This window comes from Delphinus delphis, chromosome 20 (assembly GCF_949987515.2).
Source record: "Delphinus delphis chromosome 20, mDelDel1.2, whole genome shotgun sequence".
NCBI lineage: Eukaryota > Metazoa > Chordata > Mammalia > Artiodactyla > Delphinidae > Delphinus > Delphinus delphis.
The window spans coordinates 5,426,368-5,436,495 of NC_082702.1; positions in this window are offsets into that span (position 1 = coordinate 5,426,368).

Sequence of the window (10,128 nt, forward strand, 5' to 3'; positions counted from 1 at the left end):
TGTCTCATACATGTTTCAAAGCCCAGAGATTAGCCCATCATATTATAGTACAAAGATTCTGTTGGTTGCTCTCATTTTATGCTTGTTCTTGGGATAAGGACAAATGCATCTCTGTTACCACCATCACATCAAACCATTATTGCCCCTATAAAGCCAACACTTGGTCTGGGATAATCTTTTTTATAGGATTTTATGGTAGTTGGTGCATTATTATCTTATTTGCATTTCAAAGATTTATTCATAGGTAACACTGGCCTATAAAATAACCTTATAATTATAAAACTGCCACATCACAATTATTAATGAAGATAAAACCACTTAAGTATGGCAAAGGACATCAGTAAAAGAAAAAAAAAATACAGATGCTGAGGACGTGAAGAGTAAAACTGACTACCTTTCTTCATGTAGGATCCTGGTGAAGAGGCTTGTCTGCAGCTAGAAAACACAGATGCAGTTTCTGATGTTGCCACCTAGGGGGACGGGAGTTGGGATGGTTCTTATAATCTGTACTTAGGGTCGCCTCGTCTGGAAAATGACAACAACAGTACTTATCTCAGAGTTGAAGATTCAGTGTTGTTACATACAAAACAATATCACTTATGCAACCACTTGTTAATGGAAAATGGGAGTGTTTCTGAATGAAGAATAGTGAATTTCAATTGCCATGTCACCAATAACATAAAACTCACATATTCCCGCAGTGCCGTCTTACTCTGAATATGCATCTCAGTGTCTGGGAGGTGGCAGAATGGCCTCCAGGGATTTGGCAATAGGGGTTATCTCCTTATCACAGACTTGTAGTTGTAATCTTAGGGAATTTCTATTTTCTTTATCAGAATGTCATCATTCACCTCAGGGGATACAGGTTAAAATCCCTAGATTTGATTCTCAGTCACCCGATTTTTGCCAATACCTTGGTACTCCTTTCTAAAGGACTTCCCCACACAATGGCAGCCTTTGGGTTGAAACATTCCCTCAGTGACTTTGGATGCAAACTTGTTTTCTATGTTCACAGAGTGGCCACAGCTGTGTCCTTCAGCACCACCTGTCTCTTAAGTATCTTACAGGCCATCGTGATCAGCCCCAGGAACTCCACATGGACAAATGTTAAGGTAAAGGCTCCCAAGTACACTGGCTCCTTTATTTACCTGAGACGGATTTTGCACTTGCTTGTACATATAGTTGTTTTCACATGTGTCTGGTAAATGAGGCAACACAAACATCACAAAGCAAAACGATTTGGGATACTGCTCTAGTACTCTTCTTGACAAAACAACATCCACACTATTGGCAGCTTTTTCAAGCCCTCCTAGTACTTTGTCTTTTGGACTCATGATCTTGGCCAGTGGATACATGGTTTTCATTCTGTACAGACACGACGACCAGCAAGTCTGACACATTCATAGGACCAACCATTCAACCGGATCCTTTCCTGAGACCAGAGCTTCCCAAAGGATCCTTGCCTTGGTGAGCACCTTTCTTTCTTTCTACATCCTCTGCCCCATTTTTGCAACTTATATGGTGATTTTCAATAATCCCAGTTAGTGGCTGGTTAACATCTCTGCACTAATGCATTCACATTTCCCCGCTGTCAGCCCCTTTCTTGTCATGAGTCCAGACACCAATGTACCCAGGCTCTGCTCTACCTGCTGCAGAAGGAATACCCAAGTCCCTAATCTGGTCAGAAAACTCTATATTTTCTATTTGTATTCACAATAAAAGTCCTTTATTCATTCAGTTTTTGCTGTATTCAGCACTACAATGAGCAGTCACATCACAGAGAGTGGTGAGCAACAGGCTGTCTTCAGAATTTAAAATATATTGGTTGGGGGCATCCCTGGTGGTGCGGTGGTTAAGAATCCGCCTGCCAATGCAGGGGACACGGGTTTGAGCCCTGGTCCGGGAAGATGCCACATGCTGCGGAGCAACTAAGCCCATGCGCCACAACTACTGAGCCTGCGCTCTGGAGCCCGCGAGCCACAACTGAGCCCACGTGCCACAACTACTGAAGCTTGTACGCCTAGAGCCTGTGCTCCGCAACAAGAGAAGCCACCATAATGAGAAGCCTGTGCACCACAACAAAGAGTGGCCCCCACTCGCCACAACTAGAGAAAAGCTCATGTGCAGCAACAAAGACCCAATGCAGCCAAAAATAAATAAATAAATTTATTAAAAAAAATTTTTTGTCGGTACAACCACTATGGAGAACAATATAGAGGTTCCTTAAAAAACTAAAAATAGAACTACCATATGATCCAGCAATCCCACTCCTGGGCATATATCTGGAGAAAACCATCATTTGAAAAGATACATGCATCCCAATGTTCATTGCAGCACTATTTACAATAGCCATGGAAACAACCTAAATGTCCATTGACAGAGGAATGGATAAAGATGTGGTACATAGATAAACAATGGAATATTACTCGGGCATAAAAAAGAATGAAATAATGACGTTTGCAGCAACATGGATGGCCCTAGAGATGATCATACTAAGTGAAGTAAGCCAGAGAAAGAACAAATATCATATGATAGCACCTATATGTGGAATCTAAAAAAAAAAATGATACAAGTGAACTTATTTACAAAACAGAAACAGACTCACAGACTTCAAAAACAAACATATAGTTACCAAAGGGGAAATATGTGTGTGTGTGTGGGGGGGGGGATAAGTTAGGAGGTTGGGATTAACATACACGCACTACTGTACATAAAATAATCAACAAGAACCTACTGTACAGCACAGGGAACTCTACTCAATATTCTGTAATAACCTATATGGGAAAACAATCTGAAAAACAATGGATATATATATAATTGAATCACTTTGCTGTACACCTGAAACTAACACAACATTGTAAATCAACTATACTCCAATATAAAATAAAAATTAAATTTAAAAAAAGCAAAAATAAAAAGGTCTAATTAACACACACACACAAAAAATAAAATATACTGGGGAAGACACTGAACCAGCTATTTACTAAGCAAAATGCAATGTAATCTCATTTTCATGAGCTGTTTCAATATAATACTTGAGTCTAGGAATTTGTAAAAAGTGTGGCCTGTATTATTTGGAGATAATAGAAAGTTTCTCTGAGTACGTATATTTCAGTCTAATAAATCAAAACGTCCCTAGAACTCAGGAGGCAGTGAAATGTGAGAAGAGTTTATGGAAAGAAAGAGCCTTTGGTTTTGACTATTCACATACCTAGGATGGATCTGGAAGAGGGAATAAGGTGTCAGACACTGCATAACACTGAAGGTCCAGTATGTGTTTTTACCTCAAAGCCTGAGAGGAGACCTTGCTATTTGAGTTGTTTTTGGATGGGGAGAGATTGCCATATGTTTCTTCCGCATTTTCTGGCAAAACTCAGCTGAATGACGAAGGTAAGGCAACAAAGTAAACACATGTCTTGGGATTTTTAAAATAATATTTTTAGTTGTGATGAAATACACATAAAATCTAACATTTTAACTATTATTAAGTGTACAGTTCAGCGGCATTAAGTACCTTGATATTGTTGTGCAACTATCACCACCACCCATCTCCACGATTCTTATCTAGTAAACTGTAACTCTACGCAATAAACAGTAACTCCCTATTGCCCTCTCCCTCGGCACCTGGCAACCACCATTCTACTTTCTGTCTCTAGATTTGACTGGTCTAGGTACCTCATATAAGTGGAATCAGAGAGTATTTGTCCTTTTGCGCTTGGCTTATTTCACTTAGCATAATGTCCTCAAGGTTCATCCATGTTGTAGCATATGTCAGACTATCCTTTTTAAGGCTGAATAATATTTTATCGTTGACCACATCACGTTTCTCTTTGTGTGTCAGTGGACATTTGGTTGCGTCCACCTTTTGGCTATTGTAAATAATGTTGGCTATTGTAAATAATGTTGCTCTGAACATGCCTGTACAAATTTCTCTTTGAGTCTTCTCTTAGTTCTTTGGGGTATATACCCAGAAGTAGAATTTTTGGATCATATGTTAATTCTAGGTTTAACTTTTTTTTTTTATAGAATGAATTTAAATTTATTTATTTATTTATTTTTGGCTGTGTTGGGTATTTGTTTCTGTGCCAGGGCTTTCTCCAGTTGCGGCGAGCGGGGGCCACTCTTCATCACGGTGCACAGGCCTCTCACTGTCGCGGCCTCTCTTGTTGCGGAGCACAGGCTCCAGTCGCGCAGGCTCAGTAGTTGTGGCTCACGGACCCAGTTGCTCCACGGCATGTGGGATCTTCCCAGACCAGGGCTCAAACCTGTGTCCCCTGCGTTGGCAGGCAGATTCTCAACCACTGCGCCACCAGGGAAGCCCCTAGGTTTAACTTTTTGAGGAACCATTTGTTTTCCAAATTAGCTGCACCATTTACACAATCCCACCAACAGTGGATAAGGTTTACAGTTTCACTACCTCCCTGCCAACATTTGTTATTTTCTGTTGTTTTTTAAATAATAGTGGCCGTCCTAATGGATGTGAGGTGGTATCTCATTGTAGAATGTTTTTAAGATGGGAAATCGACAAGTAAAAATATCAACTGGGTACTGGGATATTTAGAGGCTGAAATATTTTGTATTAAGTGATATCGCAATTAGTTTGAGGGAAGACAGGAGTCAGTTCGGACTCCCATGTCCTCTACGGAGGAAATATACCTATGGTGGAATCTTCACATTTCTAGAATAGCAGACGAGGAGGGTGTGGGTGAATAACCTTTTTGTTTATGTGGATTTTTCTTCAGGAAAAGATCTAAGGGAACAAAACAGGAGAATCAAAAAGTGGGGGAGTATAACTGATTCACTTTGTTATAAAGCAGAAACTAACACACCATTGTAAAGCAATTATACTCTAATGAAGATGTTAAAAAAGAATAATTAAAAAAAATAAAAAATTAAAAAATAATTTTAAAAAAAAGTGAGGGAAATGGACAATTCCTCAATCACATAGAAAGATTAGAATATACCCTTATTCGTGATTGCTAGATTTGAGGATCCAAAAAATTTAAAGGAGTTTCAACAAATGCACAATATATTCAAACTTATGTCAAAAAATATATATATAAAGAACAATTTCCAGCAGTTGTTAGACCACAAAGTCTCAAACACTAAAAAAATTTTTAATAAGACAGATAATATTTTATCATCATCAAATAATACCACTTGGAAAACTGTACATTCAGAAATTTTAAAATATTGAAAACCTTAAAGAGTCACTATTTGTTTAGATAATTAGAATTTATGTATATGAAAAGATAAGAAAATTCTTGTGTCAACCCTGTGATATTTAGTTAATGAAAAAAATTATTTAGAGGAAATAAGATAGCTGCAAATTCACATATTAGAAGTTCACTGGACAATCCATGTCCTATGGGCCCAATTCAAGAATTTTTAAAGAAAGGTATAGTGTAAATCCAACAAAAGGCAAAAATGAAAATTATATTAAATATAACAAAATGTTCTTTTGAAATATTGGCTTTAAAATGTGCAAAAGGCTTCCCTGGTGGCCCAGTGGCTAAGAATCCGCCTGCCAATGCAGGGGACATGCGTTCAAGTCCTGGTCCGGGAAGATCCCACATGTCATGGAGCAACTAAGCCCATGCACCACAACTACTGAGCCTGCGCACCACAACTACTGAGCCCACGTGCCACAACTACCAAAGCCTGCACACCTACAGCCCGTGCTCCACAACAAGAGAAGCCACCACAATTAGAAGCTCACGCACTGCAAGGAAGAGTAGCCCCCGCTCACCGCAACTAGAGAAAGCCCATGTGCAGCAACGAAGACCCAATGCAGCCAAAAGTAAATAAATAAAATAAACTTATTAAAAGAAACAATAAAATAAAATAAAATGTGCAAAGACACACTTGAACAATACTAATCATAGCCGATGACTATTGACAGAGATTTTCAAAACCTGTAGAGATTACTAAGAACAACTTTATATTAACTTGAAAATTGAGAAGAATGATTTTTACAAATATAGATCACTAAAACTGAATTAAGAAGAATTAGAAATAAGAGAAACATAAATAACTTCAAAACTTTGAAATATTCAACAAGACTGATTGTTTTACAGGAAAATTTCCCACATTTGCAAGGTATTGGCAGTTCTCTTCATTTACAAACTTTTTTCAATACAGAAGATATGAAAATGTGTAATACTGCTATTATATCCCTCATGTTAAGACATCAAAAAAAAGCAGTTTGACTTCTGAAGTTTAATGCAAAATGGATCATTAAAATACACAATGTGACTGAGTAGATGTTATTCTAGTAATAAATGATATTTTAATATATGTGGTATTACACAGCCTGCTGTGGTGTGAACAATGAGAACACTGACCTCCATTATACCAATAGCTTCAGAGAAGCACCTGAAACATTTCAACACTCAGTTACATTTATAGAAATCTACAACACAACATTGTAAATCAACCATACTTCAATAAAATTTAAAACAAAGTAAAATAAAATAAACATACACCCAGCATATAGGATCAGGAAGAAAATTAATCTGATCATGTCCATCAACAATGAATATAGAACTTTATATTGATGGTCAAATGCTGACAGTGTGTTATGGACTTATATACACTACCAAATGTAAAATGGCTAGCTAGTGGGAAGCAGCCGCATAGCACAGGGAGATCAGCTCCGTGCTTTGTGACCACCTAAAGGGATGGGATAGGGAGGGTGGGAGGGAGACACAAGAGGGAGGGGATATGGGGATATACATATATGTATAGTTGATTCACTTTGTTATACAGCAGAAACTAACACACCATTGTAAAGCAATTATACTCCAAAAAAATGTTTAAAAAAATGTTAACAAGCATTTCTGTTTAGGTCAGGAATAAATTGAGAATTGATCTCTGAATATCACTTCTACTCAAGAGTATAGTAGAATTTGTAGCCATTACAGCCAGTAGGTCAGAAGCATGGCAGGCCTAGGACTTGTGATTGGCATCTGAAGTGGGGGTAGTGTTGTGCAACTGAGTCCTTAATTCTTTGGAGGCTGTACTTACTCCAAGTAGTTGGTATCAAAATTCAATTGTAGGACACACAGTTGGTGTCCGAAGAGCTGGAGAATTGCTTGGTGTGGGGAAAACCCCCATATGTTTGTTGTCACAAGTGTTGTAACTGAAACAGCTCACCCTATCACTGATCATTAAAAAAGATCTTACTGGACTTCCCTGGAGGTCCAGTGGTTAAGACTCCACACTTCCATTGCAGGGGGCACGGGTTCAATCCCTGGTCAGGGAACTAAGATCCCACATGCTGCATGGCACAGCAAAAAAAAAAAAAAAAAAATCAAATCAAAATGAATTAAATACTTAAGTGTCAGACCTGAAACTGTAAGACCCCTAGAAGAAAACAGGGGAAAAGCTTCTTGACAACGGCCTGTGGAATAATTTTTTTTTATTTGACAACAAAGCTAATTAGACAAATGTGACCACATCAAACTAAAAGTTTCTGCACAGCAAAAGAATCAATCAAGAGTGAAAAGGCAGGGACTTCCCTGGTGGCACAGTGGTTAAGAATACACCTGCCAATGCAGGAGACACGGTTTCGAACCCTGGTCTGGGAAGATCCCACATGTTGCAGAGCAACTAACCCCATGTGCCACAACTACTGAGCCTGTGTGCCACAACTACTGAAGCCCACACACCTAGAGCTCGTGCTCTGCAACAAGAGAAGCCACCACAATGAGAAGCCCGCGCACCACAACAAAGAGTAGCCCCCGCTCGCCGCAGCTAGAGAAAGCCTGTATGCAGCAACAAAGACCCAACGCAGCCAAATAAATAAAATAATTTATTAAAAAAAAAAAGAGTGAAAAGGCAGGAACTTCCCTGGTGGTCCAGTGGCTAAGACTCCACGCTCCTGATGCAGGGGACCCAGGTTTGATACCTGGTCAAGGAACTAGATCCTGCATGTCACAACTAAAGATCCTGCATGCCACAACTAAAGATCCTACATGCCGCAAGACGGGTGTAGCCAAATAAATAAATAATTTAAAAAACAATAATAAAATTAAAAAAGAGTGAAAAGGCAATCTACAGAATGGGAGAAAGTATTTGCAAACCATATATTTGATAGGGGGTTAATATCCAAAATATGTAAGGAACTCATCTCAATAGCAAACTCCCCCAAATAATCCAATTAAAAAATGGGCAAAGGACCTAAACAGACATTTCTCAAAAGAAGACATACAAATGGTCAGCAGGTATATGAAAAGATACCCAACATCACTAATCAGGGAAAAGCAAATCAAAGCCACCATGCTATATCATTTCATACTTGTTAGAATGGTTATTAGTTTTTTTAATAAATAAATTTATTTATATATTTCTTTATTTTTGGCTGCAATGGGTCTTCGTTGTTGCATGCGGGCTTTCTCTAGTTGCACAGAGCAGGGGCTACTCTTCGTTGTGATGTGCGAGCTTCTCATTGTGGTGGCTTCTCTTGCTGCGGAGCACGGGCTCTAGGCGCACAGGCTTCAGTAGTTGTGGCACACGGGCTCAGTAGTTGTGGCTCGCAGGCTCTAGAGAGCAGGCTCAGTAGTTGTGGTGTATAGGCTTAGCTGCTCCATGGCATGTGGGATCTTCCCGGACCAGGGCTCGAACCCATGTCCCCTGCATTGGCAGGCGGATTCTTAACCACTGCACCGCCAGGAAGTCCCTAAGATGATTCTTAAAGAAACAAATGATAACAAATGTTGCCAAGGATGTTTGAGAAAAGGGAACAGCGGTACAGCTACTACAGAAAACAGTATGGTGGGTTCTCCAAAAATTATAAATAGAACTACCATATGACCCAACAATCCCACTGCTGGTTATATATCCAAAGGAAATAAAATCAGGATCTCATAGAAGTACCAGTACTCCTATGTTCACTGCAGCATTATTCACAATAATCAAAGTATAGAAACAACTTAAATGAGCATCAACACAAGAATGGATAAAGAAAATGTTTTATAAACATGCAATGCAATCTTATTCAGTCTTAACAAAGAAGGAAATCCTGTCATTGTTCAACAACATGGATAGCCCTGGAGGACTCAATGCTAAGAGAAACAAGACCGATGGAGAAAAATACTGTATGATCTCACTTTTATGTGGAACCTAAAATAGTCAAACTCATCGAATCAGAGTAGCATGTTGGTTGCCAGGGATTAGCAGAGAGGGAAATGGGGAGATGGTGTTCAAAGGGTACAAAGTTTCAGTTATACAAGATAAATAAGTTCTGGAGATCTACAATATGACATACTACCTATAGCTAACAATACTGTACATGGTAGTACTCATGTTAAGTGTTCTTACCTCAAAAAAAGTGCCCCTCCCAAACTTATTGCTAGACTCAACTGGTGACACTAGGCAATTCTATCAAATGTATGAAGAATAACAGCATTTGTATACAATTTCTTCCAGAAAATAGACCATGAATACTTTTTAACTCAATTTCTGAGACTACTATTACCATGGTAACAAAAATAAAGGCATTTGAAGAAAGCAATAACTACTAACTAAATCCCACATAAAAAATATGCAGGGCTTCCCTGGTGGCGCAGTGGTTGAGAGTCCGCCTGCCGGTGCAGGGGACGCGGGTTCGTGCCCCGGTCCGGGAAGATCCCACATGCCGCGGAGTGGCTGGGCCCGTGAGCCATGGCCGCTGAGCCTGTGCGTCCGGAGCCTGTGCTCCGCAACGGGAGAGGCCACAACAGTGAGAGGCCTGCGTACCGCAAAAAAAAAAAAAAAAAAAAAAAAAAAGCAAAAATTCTTACAAAATATTAGTGATAGAAATTAGCAACATATAGAAAGAGGGACTGCCCTGGTGGTCCAGTGGCTAAGACTCCAAACTCCCAATTCAGGGGGCCCAGGTTCGATCCCTAGTCAGGGAACTAGATCCCACATGCTGCAACTGAAGATTCTGTGTGCCGCAACTAAGACCTGGTACAGCCAAATAAATAAATATTTAAAACAAACAAACAAACAATATATAGAAAGAACTGTACACGATGACCAAAAGGGGTTCACTCGAGGGATGCAAGGCTGTTTTAACGTTTAAAACACAACCAACATAAATCACAGTAGCAACAGATTACAGTGGAAAAATCATAGCATCCTATC